The sequence below is a fragment of the Hermetia illucens genome, chromosome 3 (assembly GCF_905115235.1).
Source record: "Hermetia illucens chromosome 3, iHerIll2.2.curated.20191125, whole genome shotgun sequence".
In the NCBI taxonomy this organism is placed as follows: Eukaryota; Metazoa; Arthropoda; class Insecta; order Diptera; family Stratiomyidae; genus Hermetia; species Hermetia illucens.
In genome coordinates, this window is record NC_051851.1 from 54,165,126 (window position 1) to 54,180,100 (window position 14,975).

Here is a 14,975-nt window from a genome sequence, read left to right on the forward strand (position 1 = left end):
TACAAATCCAACATAATCCTTCATATTTTTCCAAACTACGAGACATACGTCCATATTACAGCCATAGATATTACGCTCACCCTAAACAAACAAACTGCCTATTTCCGAATACTGTACACATATAGGCACGTATATAAATTGGTCGTACCCATATTTTCGATTTACTTTGTGCACAAAAGCGTTCATATATACATATATAGTGCGTATATTAAATACCGCTGGTTTAATGTACAAATATCTGAATTAGATACTATCCGCAAACTTCATTAGCACGCATATACTATATACCTACATACATACATCTCTGTTTGAAGTAATTGTGACTAAAAAACTAAAACAAAATAATTCTTTGCGACCCCATTCATAAGATGAATTAATATGTAATGATGACGTCATGCAGGTTGTAGAGTGCACGAAATTCACAAAAAATGGCAGTTTCACACCCTACAACTTTGTTAATAATAATTTGATTTTCTTCAAACTCGACCAGCTTGTGCATTATGATCTTCATTATACCCATTTATAATTCTGGGATGAACATAAGGGGAGTTGCCGGGTAAATTTCTAAAATGTGGAAATATACTATTATTAACTTTATTTGTGCAGATATCGGAACCGGATATATTTAGAGGCCTAGATTTCATAGAGATGCACCACTGTGAAAAGTACTAATTGAGCCCTTTAATTTGATACCCCATATGCCCACATTTGATGAAAAAAAATTTGCACCCTCCATTCACATGTATAAGGAGCCCCCCCTTAAACTTAACACAGAATGGCGCCACATGCTGCATGTAAAGGGAACAACAGATCACACACACTTACTAATTTTCGTGACAATCGGTCCAGCCGTTTCTGAATAAATCGGCTGTGACAGACAGACAGACAGACGGACAGACAGACAGACAGGCCTGTGAGGATTGGCCAGATCTCCCATCAGGCGCGACCCCAGCTGGCGGATTGGGGCATACCTATTGATGTGTAAATATGTGCTCATGCACTTTTCTTTTCTGACTGTGCATGGGCTAGTGTTTGCTCATCTCTGGTGCGCGGACCAAAATGGCTATGGGAAGGACACCCAGAAAATAAAACCAACATGGACGAATTGAGAAGGAGTAAAGTTACGGTGAAGGGGCTCGGAACCCCAGTACCGGCGGCTTTTGGGAGTGAGCAAGCGGGCACCCGGCCGTCGATATCCCTCGACCGCAATGCCTCGGTAGTGGACAACTTGGCCACCGTGGCATCTAATGCTACAAGTGTTTTAGATTTGGAAAAGGAAGTGTTCAAGCGAAGTACCACTCTACCAAGGACACCAGTAACAAAATCGAAGAAGGGTGAATTGAAAGCAGATCGTTGGACATCAAAAACAGCAACAACATCGGACGCACATATTCAAGAGGAGCAGCAACAGGAAGTACTCCAGGACCAGGAAAAGGACCCATTCAGAAGTCAGTTCGTCAACTTTGAGATCTCCGCCAATGCCAAACATCAAAAAAGATAAAACGGAGGGAAGGTCAATGAATGCCAAATGTGAAGGAGTATTTAAAAGTAGCAATCTGGTTAGGAATCATCATGGAGAGCAGAGCCCTGAAGCAGAAGAATTACCCTTCACATAGCTTGGTGCAAAAATAGTGGAGCTGTCTGAGTTCATCAAGGGCAAGCACAACGTCCACCAAGCCATAAAAAATATGGTCAGAGCAATTAGAGTGCTCTATAACAAATCGCAGCAGGAGGAACAAAATTCCAAGGGCAAGTCGGAATCTGTTGCCCCAACGGTGTCACAAGCGACCCAAGTGACACCTAATCGTGTTGCAATCGGCCTGCCACCAAACAAGAGAGTGCGGGAAGGAGATGTGGATCCTCATGGAAGTCAACAGGCGCCTAAGAGGAAAAAAGCCATACAAATAGTTCCGAAAAACGGAACTAAAGGCACCGAAGAGAGAAAGCAGGTCCCCCAAATGCGAGCTCCGGCAATCGACCCGACAAAATCCAAGGGGAATGAAAAAGGTGATTGGACCAAGGTAGTTAGGAAAAAGGCGAAGAAAAAGGCAAAAGTGCGAATTCGCCCAGAAGCAATTGTAATCTCCAGCAATGGAAGTTTATCTTACGCGGAGATACTGAAAAAGGTCAAAGCTGACCCCGACCTAAAAGATCTAGGTGGAAATCTGAGCAAGATTGGAAGGACCCAAAAGGGTGATCTCATGTTTGAGCTGAAAAAAACCAGCTTGGGGAAAACTGATGGCTTCCGAGCTCATGTTAAGAGCTCACTTGGAGAGAATGTCACAGTACGGACCCAAAAACATGAGGTCTATGTATATACAGTGCAAGGATCTCGATGAAGTGACATCCAAAGGAGAAATTTGCACTGCCTTGATGGAACAGTTCAAGTTGGAGGAAGTTGCCGAAGAGTCCATTGTGAGTTTGCGGAAGCCTATGGCAATACTCAGACGGCCACATTGCGATTGCCAGTGGACGCCGCGCAGAAGTTATTGGCGGCCGGGAAAGTTCGAATCGCATGGGTTGTTTGCCGTCTGAGAGAGCAGATTTCTCTAAAGAGGTGCTTAAAGTGCCTCGCGTTTGGTCATTTCGCGAAGGCATGCACCAGCGGCATTGATCGGTCCGATCGATGCAGAAGGTGTGGGGAGAAAGGCCATATTGCCAAGGCGTGCAATAGGGACCCCAAATGCTTATTATGCGAAGGAAATGAGGGACGGGATTACCGGCATATTGCCGGAAGTGCTAAATGCCCGGAATTCAGGAAGGCGCTGACTTCAATGAAAAAATGAGGTTTATTCAAATAAACCTCAATCATTGTAGGGTTGCTCAAGATTTACTCGAGCAGACCATCTTCGAATCCGAGGTGGAAATTCCCATCACTAGCGAACCCTATAGAAACCGTCACGGTGGCGTGTGGGTTATAGATTCGTCTGGTGGAGCGACGATATGGGCATGTGGTCGACAGGCCATCCAATGTACTGGGAATCAGACATACAGCGACTTTGTGTGGGCGAAAATAAACGGGGTATATGTGTACAGCTGTTATGCCCCACCAAGCCTGACACTGCCCGAATTCGAGGAAATGCTTGACAGCCTTGTTCTCGACGCAAGGGGTCGTAGTCCAAGGGTGATTGCTGGTGACTTCAATGTCTGGACCCGTGAGTGGGGTAGCAGAGAGACAAATGCAAGGGGCCACAGTCTATTAGACGCTTTCGCACAGTTGGATGTCCTTCTGGCCAACTAAGGATGTGTAAACACCTTTCAGAAAGGGGGGTCTACCTCAATCCTAGACCTAACTTTTGCCAGCCCTGCACTGGCACGTAGTATGTCTTGGTGTGTCAGCAACCACTACACCCACAGCGATCACCAGGCAATCTTCTTTGGGCTATGGGTGGAGTCACCGGGCATAAAATCATCATGCCCGAAACCGAGAAAGATGTCAGGCTGGTCCGCTAAAGCTCTGGATGAACAGACCTTCATGGAGGTGTGGTTAAACCAACCTAATAAAGCAGGCGCCTCTACGGAAAGAGCTGGACATGTGCTCCAATGCATCACCGAAGCGTGTTACGCCTCCATGCCGAGGAGGTGCTCATTCCCCAGTAGAAGACCAAACTACTGGTGGAATGCTGAACTGGCCAGCCTTCGATCAGCATGTCACCGAGCCAGAAGAGCGGCTCAAAGAGCGGTAGGCAGAATCGACCAAGGGCAAAAAGAGCGCGCTTATAAGGAAGCCCGCAAAACCCTCAAGCTCGCCATCCAACGGAGCAAGAGGGAATGCTTTAAGGAGCTCTGTTTAGAAGCGGACGTAAACCCCTGGGGGAGCGCCTATAGAATCGTGATGGGGCGATTCAGAGGCCGATCATCTCCGCAGATCACGTGTCCTACACTCTTGTTAAAAATTATCCAAGGGTTATTCCCTCAGCAAGAGGAGGGCATAGACAGCTTCCAGCGACCTCTGAACGACATGGCAATACCGCCAGTCACCAGTGACGAGCTGCTGGAGATCTGCACTAGGATAGGAGATAACAAAGCTCCGGGTCTGGATGGCGTGCCGAATAAGGCCCTTAAGCTTGCCGTGAAATCCAGACCGGACATGTTCGCTGAGTTGTTCGAAGCGTGCATGTCCGAGGGGATATTTCCTACATCATGGAAACGACAGAAGTTGGTGCTACTGCCTAAGGCTGGCAAACCACCAGGTGAGCCAACCTCCTACAGACCTATTTGTCTTTTGGACACAGTGGGCAAAATGCTAGAGCGAGTAATCTATAATAGATTACTCCCGGTTGTTGAGAGCCAGGGAGGTCTCTCAGATCGGCAGTATGGGTTCCGTAAAGCCAGATCAACCATTGATGCCATCAAAATTGTTACTGGCTTGGCCGAAGATGCAATCCACGGAAGGGGCAGTACTAGCAAATATTGCATAGTGGTGACCCTCGATGTGAGAAATGCATTCAATTCGGCCAATTGGAATCTAATACGGGAATCTCTGGCGAATATTGGTGTTCCCGCTTATCTTGCCGCTATTATCAACAGCTATTTACAACAACGGAAGTTTTGGTATGACACCGATGACGGACCCCAAGAGTACGTTGTCTCCGCGGGTGTCCCACAGGGCTCCGTACTGGGCCCACTGCTGTGGAACATCATGTACAACGATGTTCTTAATCTTCCCCTTCCGGAGGAAGCCACGATGGTGGGCTACGCCGATGATATAGCGCTGGTTGTTGTCGCAAAGCATCTCGAAGATGCTGAGTTATACTCATGAGAAGCGATCAGTGCTGTTAAGGGTTGGCTGAGGGTTCTGGTCTGACACTTACGGAGGAAAAAACGGAAGCGGTCCTTATCACCAAGCGCCGTAAAAGAAATTTTGCCCGTATTCAAATTGGGAATTTATATCATCACTTCTAAGCCTGCGATCAAATACTTGGGAGTGATGATAGATGGGAATCTTAGCTATAAGGCACACGTACAGTATGTCTATGACAAAGCATCCACTGCGAGTGTGGCCCTGGCAAGAATGACGCCGAACGTGGGAGGGCCACGGCATGCTTCCAGATTGCTTATAGCTAGGGTAGTGAGTTCGATCCTGCTCTAGGCAGCTCCAGTTTGGGGAAAGGCATTGCGCGTTACATTTAACGGTAACAAACTGAGTTCAGTCTACAGAAGAACAGCCCTAAGAGTGTGCTCGGCATTCAGGACTGTCTCGGATTATGCAGCATTCGTCATTTCTGGAATGATGCCCATTGACATCATGGCAGATGAGATGACGAATATATATAATGCGAAGTCTATCTCTCCTTTATCGCAGACGAAGAACGCCGAAAGCGAGAGATCGCTAAATAGATGGCAAGAGCGTTGGGAACGCTCGGGAAAGGGTCGGTGGACACACAGGCTCATCCCTGCCATCAAAGAGTGGTTGGAGAGACGGCACGGTGAGATTAATTATAATCTTACTCAGTTTCTCACGGGGCATGGAGGATATCGCCAGTACCTGTTCAGGTTTAAACTGGATACCTCACCCGACTGTCCAAACTGCGATAGAGTCCCAGAGGACCCAGAGCATGTATTCTTCCACTGTCCAAGGTTTGTGGAGGAAAGGAAGAACCTAGAGGAGACTCTAGGAGAGGTGCTCGTACCAGAGAATCTGGTGCGAAGAATGCTAACATGTCAGGAAGACTGGGATGCGATCAACTCCATGGTCGTATCTATCCAGAGCAAATTGCGAAAGGCAGAGGAGATCAGAAAAGCGCGGTTACGTACGCCGCGTAGAAACGAAAGGGGACAAAGCTGAAATGAGCTGACTCCGCCCTGTGATGTAATACCGTACGGTGGTTCCACGGGGCTTGGAGGGAGTCGGGGGTGGTTTTAGTGGGTAAGAATCCCACACGCTGGCGTGTCCAGGCCAGTATCTTTTGAAGATTTCCACCTCCTCAAAAAAAAAAAAAAGACAGACAGACAGGCAGACAGACACACAGACAGACAGACAGACCTTAAAAAAGAGCTAGGGAGAATTAAATTCTTCTTGAATGGAATTTTAATATTTCACTCAAATGTCAATTATTCTCGTTAATTATGAAATCAGCATCTTATTTGTATGGCTTAGGATGCTGTTAATTAGCATGAAATTGACAAGTTTGAACTTCTATAACTTTGACACTAATAGTTGGATTTTCATGGAACTTGCATGTATGGGGAGCCCCCCTTTAAACTCCACCTAAATTTATGCCACTCGCTGTTACGTGGGATTTCATAGTTCCCATCTATCCACCAAATTTCGTTCAGATCGGTTTAGCCGTTTTGGAGAAAAATGCGTGTGACAGGCAGACAGACATTGAACCGATTTTCTTTGTCTTACACAAAACCTTAATAAAACAATAAAAGCTGAACAGCAACAGAAAATTACCTCGTCGCCATATATATTCCTTGAGATGCATTTCAAAATGTCCCTGTATGACGGTCCGTTGAAAAATTCATTTCGGTGCCTAGTATTCATCATGAATTCATAAATTGCATGGAGCCAGTGGAATGAACTACATTTTTGTGAAGAATGTTTAAATTTCCAATTTGATTTCGATTGAATTCATTTCAATGAATGAATGCTTAAGTTGCTAATTTGACTTACGGTTATATGTGACTTGTAGTACATTGAATAGTAGAGTTTTTTTGCACGTTGTAAATTTGCAATTGCATGTAATTCTGTAATTCAGAGTAGTGCTAAGTAGTTTTCGAAATTAGAGTAGTGTCTTTATTGAATCAATGGAGGGTGAAAGTATTGTAGTGGTCGCGGCTCTGCGGCTCTGACGACATTCTCTTTGCCTTGTGCAGAGATAATCTGACGGGAGAATGCATTTAATAATATACAATATTCCTTCGTTTTCTCCCGTTCAAACACTCCTTAGATTATCCAAATTTATTATCATCATCAACGGCGCAACAACCGGTATCCAGTCTAGGCCTGCCTTAATAAGGCACTCCAGACATCTCAGTTTTACGCCGAGGTCGACAAATTCGATACCCTAAAATCTGTCTGGCGTCCTGACCTATATCATCGCTCCATCTAAGGCAGGCTCTGCCCCATCTTCTTTTTCTACCATAAATATTTACCTTATAAATTTTCCGGGCTAGATCATCCTCATCCATACGGATTGAATGACCCGCCCCCTGGAACCTGTTGAGCCGGATTTTATCCACAACCAGACGGTCGTGGTATCACTGATAGATTTCGTCGTTATGTAGGCTACGAAATCGGCCATCCATGTAGGGGGTCAAAAATTCTTCGGAGGATTCTTCTCTCAAACGCGGCCAAGAGTTCGCAATTCTTCTTGTTAAGAACTCAGGTTTCCGAGATATACATAAGGACTGGCGAGATTATAGTCTTGTAAATTAAGAGCTTTAACCCTTTGGTGAGACGTTTCGGCCGAAAGAGTTTTTGTAAGCTGAAATAGGCTCTGTTGGCTGACAACAACCGTGTGCGGATTTCATCGTCTTAGCTGTTATCAGTTGTGATTTTCGACCCCAGGTAGGAGAAATTTTCAATGATCGCAAAGTTGTAGTCTCTTATCTTTACTGTTTCCGTTTGACCAGTGTCTTGGCTTCATTAATGTGCAGCCCGAGATCTCGCACCGCCTGCTCGATCTAGATGAAGGTAGACTGTACATCTCGGGTTCTTCTTCCCATAATGCCAATATCGTCAGCGTAGACTAGTAGTTGGGTGGACTTAAAGAGGATGGTGTCTCTAGTATTTATTTGCTGCTTTTATCTGGCCTCGCACATTGGTCAGGATCAGTCTAGTCAGTCTTATCAATTTCGTCGGCATACCAAATTCTCTCATGGCCGTGTACAGTTTTACCCTGGCTATGCTATCATAGGCGGCTTTAAAGTCGATGAATATATGGTGCAACCTACCATATTCCAACAGTTTCTTCCTCGCTTGCCACGGAGAGCAAATCTGATCTGTTGCTGATTTGCCTGGAGTGAAGCCTCTTTGGTATGGGTCAATGGTGTTCAGTGCGTTTGAGGCTATCCGGCCTAGCAAGATAGTGGAGAATATCTTATAAATGGTAACTCAGCAACTTGATACCTCTATAATTGCTGCACTGTCTGATATCTCCATTTTTATGTATGGGACAGATAATGTCCCGTCAGGCATTGATTCGTTTCCCCACACGTTGAGCATAAGTTGATGAACTGCTTGGTGTACTTGCTCGCCTCCATATTCAACCAATTCGGCTGTAATTCGATCGGCTTCTAGCGACTTATGGTTTTCATGGTCGGACCAGCCATTCCAACTTTTCTTGCGACTGGGGCAAGTATGTTTGTGGCCGTATCAATGATAACATTCTTCAGGCGGTTGTGAAGATCATTTATTGATGCTTCATCTCCAGGACATCTTTTAGCTGCGATTATTGCGACATCCATTTCCCTCTTATAGGTGCTATGGAGGGCTGTGTTGTGAATGGCTTCAGTATTCGCTCTCACCTGATTATCAGAGGGGATTGTAGGTGGTGGGGTAATTCGAGCTCGGACCACCATGCCAACGAGATAGTGATCCGAGTCTATATTGGCCCCCTATATGTTTTGACATTCATCGAGGCTGAGAAGTGGCGACGTTCAATCAGCACGTGATCAATTTGGTTGAAAGTGTCTGGAGACGCCCACGTATATTTCTGAACCGCTTTCCGCGCAAACCAGGTACTTCCAACAAGCATTTCGTGCGATACTGATAACTCATTAATCTCCAGTCGGTTATCATTTGTATCCCTATGTAAGCTATGGGAGCCGACGTATCGCCTGAATATCATTCTTGGGATAGGCTTCGAGGGTCCGCTCAACTGGATCGTGGAAGGTATCCTTCTCCGACTCTGCAGTCTCCCCTGTAGGACCGTGAACGTTTATGAGGCTTACATTTCGAAATTTACCTCGCAAACGCAGAGTATCTTTTGCTTATTTTTTTAAAGCCGATAATAGCAGGTTTCATTTTTGGATGGCTAAGAAACCTACTCCAAGCATATGGTTTACTGGATGGCCGCTATAATATATGGTGAAGTGGCTCGTGAAGGTTGAGATAGAATTTGATAGAAGATTCTGCGGGTGTTTCTCAGGTTTTATGCTCCTTCGTGGGTATCAATCCACGTTTCGCCCTAGGACCTACATTTTGACCGCCTACCCCATTTACTTATTTCAATTTGCCAACTCCCATCTTTACATTCGACTTTAACCTGTAAGTTTTAAATTGAGTAATTTTATCTATTTTGCTTTCCTTGAACTCCAAGAATTGGTTTACATTTGAACAGTTCTAAATTTTATTTCAATTTTCCAAATAGTGCAAGCCAACATGAAAAGATACATTCACCTCAAATGCTGCTTTTATAACGTTGTTGTCGTTTTCCCAATGCAACGTTCCAACATAACGAAGGGATCACCGTGTTGTTCAATGCACGCGTAGCGTTCCTTTACTTCTGAACGGGGCATGAGGTGTTGTTATCGTCGCTGACCGTGGATTAGCTTCTAAAGTCGAGGCGCCTGGGATTTTTATTTGTTTTAATGGAACATGATATCCAGTATTTGAAAAAGTATAATCGCCACAATCTATTGTTTTTTTTTCGTGATCTCTAGATATAAAATCGTAAATTTGTGACTGAAATTACTTCCGCGATTTTCTATAGAACCTCATTAATGTCCACTGACAATCGAGAGGACGTCCCAAGTATTAAGAACTTCAATTTGTGCCTTTGCTATTACTGTCAGATGCTTACCCACTTAAAGGGGGAATTAAAAGGCTTATTTCCATGTACTTTTTTGGGATTTTGTTTTTAGTGGAAATAATTATTTGGAATTCAATCAATTTTGTACATTATATTAAGATTAACTTAATACAAACAACTTTTAAAAATATCTTTGAATAATTTGAGCCAAAATTACGCGGCATTAATCAGATGAAGATCGTAACATTTCTCCCACTTCGAGACATGTAGCGACTGCAATTTTTATCTGAAACTAAAGCTTTTAATTTTACATTACCAACTTATTTTCTAAGAATATGAACCTCAATGCAGCTGAAAATAATCAAAATTAAAAATTCTGCAAATGTTGAAAAGAAAATTTTAATTTTCCCCACTTTTTGAGGTTTTGTATGAAACAAAACTTTGTTAAAATCGATTCAACGTCAGTCTGTATGTTGCACCCAATTTACTCGAAAACGACCGAACCAATTATCACGAAGTTTGGTGAGAAGGTGTCGTCTGTGAATCCTTTTACATATAGCAAGTGGCACCATTTTGTGTTGAGTTTGAAGGGAGGCTTCCCATATATGCGGGTGTATAATTTTCTCTCACGTCATTTGAGTGGTCATATGGGGTATCAAAGAAAAGGGCTCGATTAGCGCTTGATGTTATTTCTGATACTGCGTGAAACATAGGAGAAATAGAGCTCAAGATGTATGCCCCAACCGAACAAACCGAAAAAAAATCACAGTACTGCGTCTATACATATCTAGTCCTTAAAATACATTCCGATACATTCAAAAAGTTTACCAAAAAATCCACCTTAAGTTCGCCCTTGTACAAAATCAGTACAGGCATCAGTATAGGCGATAAGGGGATGCCCTATCATGCGTCCTCTTTAACCTGGCCCTGAAGAAAGTGATCCGTGATGCTGAGGTAAATGCAAGAGGTACGATCCTTTATAAGTCCACCCATACTATGCCTATGCTGAATATATCGATATCGTGGGAAGAACAACCCGAGACATACAAACTGCCCTCATCCAGATCGAGCAGGCGCCGCGAGATATTGGGCTGCCCCTCAATGAAGGCAAGACGAAATATATGGTGACAACGTCAGCACCAAAAACCAACCAACCAACAAAACAAAATCGCACTGGTCAAATGAGAAGAATAAAGACAGGAGACTAGATAGGACTCTCTCATCAAAGGTCGAAAATCACAAACGATAACAGTTATGGCGATGAAATCCGCGCACGGTTGTTGGCAGCCAACAGAGCCTGTTCCGCTCAAAACATCTCACCATAGAGTCAAAGTTCTTATTGTACAAGACAGTGATCTTGGCAGTCCTCATGTATTCCTCGGAAACTTGGGTTCTTAACAAGAAAAATTGGGAACTCTTGGCTGCGTTCGAGAGTAGAATCCCCCGACGAATTGTTGGCCCCTACATGAAGATGTACGATTCCGTACCCCATATTTCGACAAAATCTATACCATGACGGCCAGGACGGCAGATTGGTGGACCTCGGCGCCAAACCGGGGTGTCTGGAGCACATTATTAAGGTAGTCCTAGACCGGATACCAGTTGTTGCGCCGTTGATGATGATGATGATAGGCGATAATATAGGAAATAATTTTGAAAAGTTTGAAGTCAATGCAATTATTAACAAAGTTATAGAAGGACAAAGTTTTTCAGGTAAATTAATTAAACTCTAAGACGTGTATGACGTCACAATCATATAAAGTCACTTTATACTTTATACGAACGGCATTTTAGTTTTCGTTTTTTTTTTCAATATCCGCTTGTATCCTGCTCAATATCTGCTTGTATCCTGAGAGTATGCTTTCAGCTGACCAGAACCATCCCACTGCACCAGATTTTAGCTTTGTCCAACGAGCCGCCTCCCCGTTTCAGAAGACCATTCCTCGCAACAAAAGAACTTCTTAAATTAAAGGAAAGAAATCCCAAAACCTATCATTTAGTTTTTCAGAACCCGGATGCTGAAAATGGTCTCATTTTCTCAACATTTTCCAAAGAAAAATTACGGAATTGTCTTCAAACCAATCACACATATAACAAAGTTTTTCTCAAACGGTTTGGAAACATAAATTCGGACAAAGGTAACGCTTGCATGGTTAGAGAAACTAACCACATGGTGTCAGACACCATTAAACTACCGAACAGCCTCTATGTGTTCGTGCGTCAAGTTGCTACCCGCTTTCTAGTCTGAGCTGGAGGTCGTTCGGATGGAGGATGATCACAACCTTTTAGTTCCCTCGAAGGACTATTGAATCTTGGTTTTCAGGACCTCAACCACCCTCGATACTACAATGCACCCTGTTTTTCCCGGATCTCATCTTTTTGTATACTAAAGCTTATAATGCATCGATAACAGTTGACCCCTATGACACAAAACTCTTCAGGTAAACCGCACCTAATGTTGTGCTCCCAACAACCAAAACTCCCAAGCCATACTTTTCTTGTCCTGTTGACTCTGACCAGAATAGGGTTTTTCTATACTTCTCTCAACACAATAATAATATAGAAAGTACTCATATATGTTCATCTCTCCATCTCCTTGGCGAATTCTTAGCACTGAAAAGAAGAATAATACGGAGCAGGGCCTACATACAAGAAATTCAGTTCGCGAACCTCTATGACGGTAAAAGCAAAGATTGTATTTTCAAAATATTCCAGACATCCACGTTAGGAGCAATGTGGGTACAGCAGGATAGAATGAAAGAAGAACCTTGGCAAATGTCGTTATTGGTGGAAAAGTAATATAGGGATGGCTTAGTATTAAAAACGCTAAGCTGTCACAACGAAAGTTCATGGTTCAAATATCACCGGTAACACAGCGGCTCCCCCACACGCATTGGTGGGGAGGGGATATGAATTGGCAAGTGAACGGCCCTCCTCTGTAACTCTTATTAATGATAAGAACTTTTTGAAGAGTGGTGACACTTATGGGTTTTTACCAGGGGCAGAAGGGCGAGCCATTTTATATCTGCTTTACTCTCCCCCACTTGTTAGGTGCATTTGTCAAATCTACCTTTACCATGATGATATCGAAATATTCCCCATTGAATAACTTCATAAGGAGAGTGATGGCCACCACGATTTTTCAATCTAGTTAATGAGAGAGCACCTTCCACTTCTCACTTAATACCCTCGTGTACTTTTAGGTTAGAAAGCGGGGACCTTCCTCTTCCTTCTGTATATCTTTGTCATCCGCTCCTCATCATCATGGGGAATGATTGATAATTCAAATTTCCCCATGATGATATCTAAAAATATCTAAATACCTAAAAAACACTCCCTCAGAAGATGGGGTTGAAAATTCAACTTTTACCAAAAATGTGTCTATATATCGGGGTATATTTGTGTTATTTTTCTCAGTCATAAAAGCGACAGAACACCCTTTTGTAATATTTGTGGTAATAACGCCGATTTTGCAATTTATATATTACATATACATATATTTTGACATCAGATAAGAGACTCCTACTTTTGCACCTGAAAGCAAGGATGCAGAACCAGTCGCAAATCCAGTCCTTTCTTCTTCTTCTATTCTAACCTTTCAATTCCTTCTCTAAAGAAATTATCTCAGTTAAACTCATCTTGTCTCATCAGCTCAGACTTTCAACAGTGCCAGGGAGGAGATTAATTCTAATGTTGATTTTACGTCCAGCAACTAGCCTGAAGGTGGTTAAAGGGTAGTATAGGAGCCAGGCGGAAACATGGATTGGTTCCCACGATGGAGCATAAAACCTTAGAAACGCCTGCTGAACAAACACCAAGAGCCCTACTACCAAACCCTATCTCCACCTCCACATGGTGACCGCTGGGAGCTCTTCCTTAACGAAAGACTGCAAACAGAGAAGGATGAAGGCGAATATCCTGCGCCTAAAAACGAGGCAAATTGTACCAACTGATCCTCCAGCTTGGGGGTTGAGCAGGGCTAACAACTGTGCACAGAAAACAACTCATTACGAAGCTTCAAAAGGAGCCTCGGCCTAGATTGATAACACAACGATGAACCCGGCAACTAAACCGGAATAACCGTTTGCGCATTTCCTCATGGAACGTGCGCTTCCTGCACAGAGAAAGAGCAGTCAAGCAGTCAGCTGATACCCTGTCCCAATACAGGACTGATGTAACAGCGTTTCAGGAGATGCGCTTGGACAGGGACCGGTTTCCTGGAGAATGTCCACTACACCATATATTATAGTGACCAGATTTCTTAGTCAGTCAAAAAATGAAACCTGCTGTTATCGGCTTTGAAAACATAAGCGAACGGCTACGCACCCTGCATTTGCGAGGCAAATTTAGAAGAAGGAGACTGCTGTCCGAGAAGGATACCTTCTACGAGGCAGTTGAGACCCTCGCTGCCTGTCCCAAGTATGATATCAAAATCTTACCTGGCAAATAAGCATGAGATCATATTTTCTCTTTGCAGCAAGCGATGGAAAACTGTTGGAATACGGACCTCAGTTGCGCCATCTACTCATCGACTTTAAGGCCGCCTATGATAGCGTGGCGGTGCAGCGGAGGCGCGAACCTTAAATAGCATAGCCAGGGTAAAAGTGCACACGGCCATGAGAGAATTCGGTATCCCGACGAAATTGATAAGACTGACCAAGCTGACCCTGACTAATGTGCGAGGCCAGATAAAAGCAGCAGGGTCACTCTCGAACATCATGGGAAGAACAATCCGAAATGTACAAACTACCTGCATACATATCGAGCAGGCGGCGATTAGCGCGAGATCTTGGACTGCACATCAATGAAGGTAAGACAAAATATATGATGACAATGTCAGCACTAAAAACCAACCAACCAACAACATCAAATTTCACTGGTGAAACAAGAATAATAAAGATGGCAGACTACAACTTTGAGACCGTTGACAACCTCTCCTATCTGGGGTCGAAAATCACAACCAATAACGGCTACGACGATGAAATCCTCAAACGGTTGTTAGCAGTCAACAGAGCCTATTTCAGCTTGCAAAAACTACTCCGCTCGAAGGGTCAAAGATCTTACTGTCAAAGACTGCCAATCCTCATGTACTCCTTGGAAACCTGGGTTCTTGGAAGAAACATTGCGAATACTTGGCCGTGTTCCAGAGAAGAATTCTCTGAAGAAATGTTGGCCCCCTACATGAGGATGGACAATTCCATAGCCTACATAACGACAAAATCTAAGAGCGATACCACGACCGTCTGGTTATGGATAAAATCTAGCTCAGTAGGT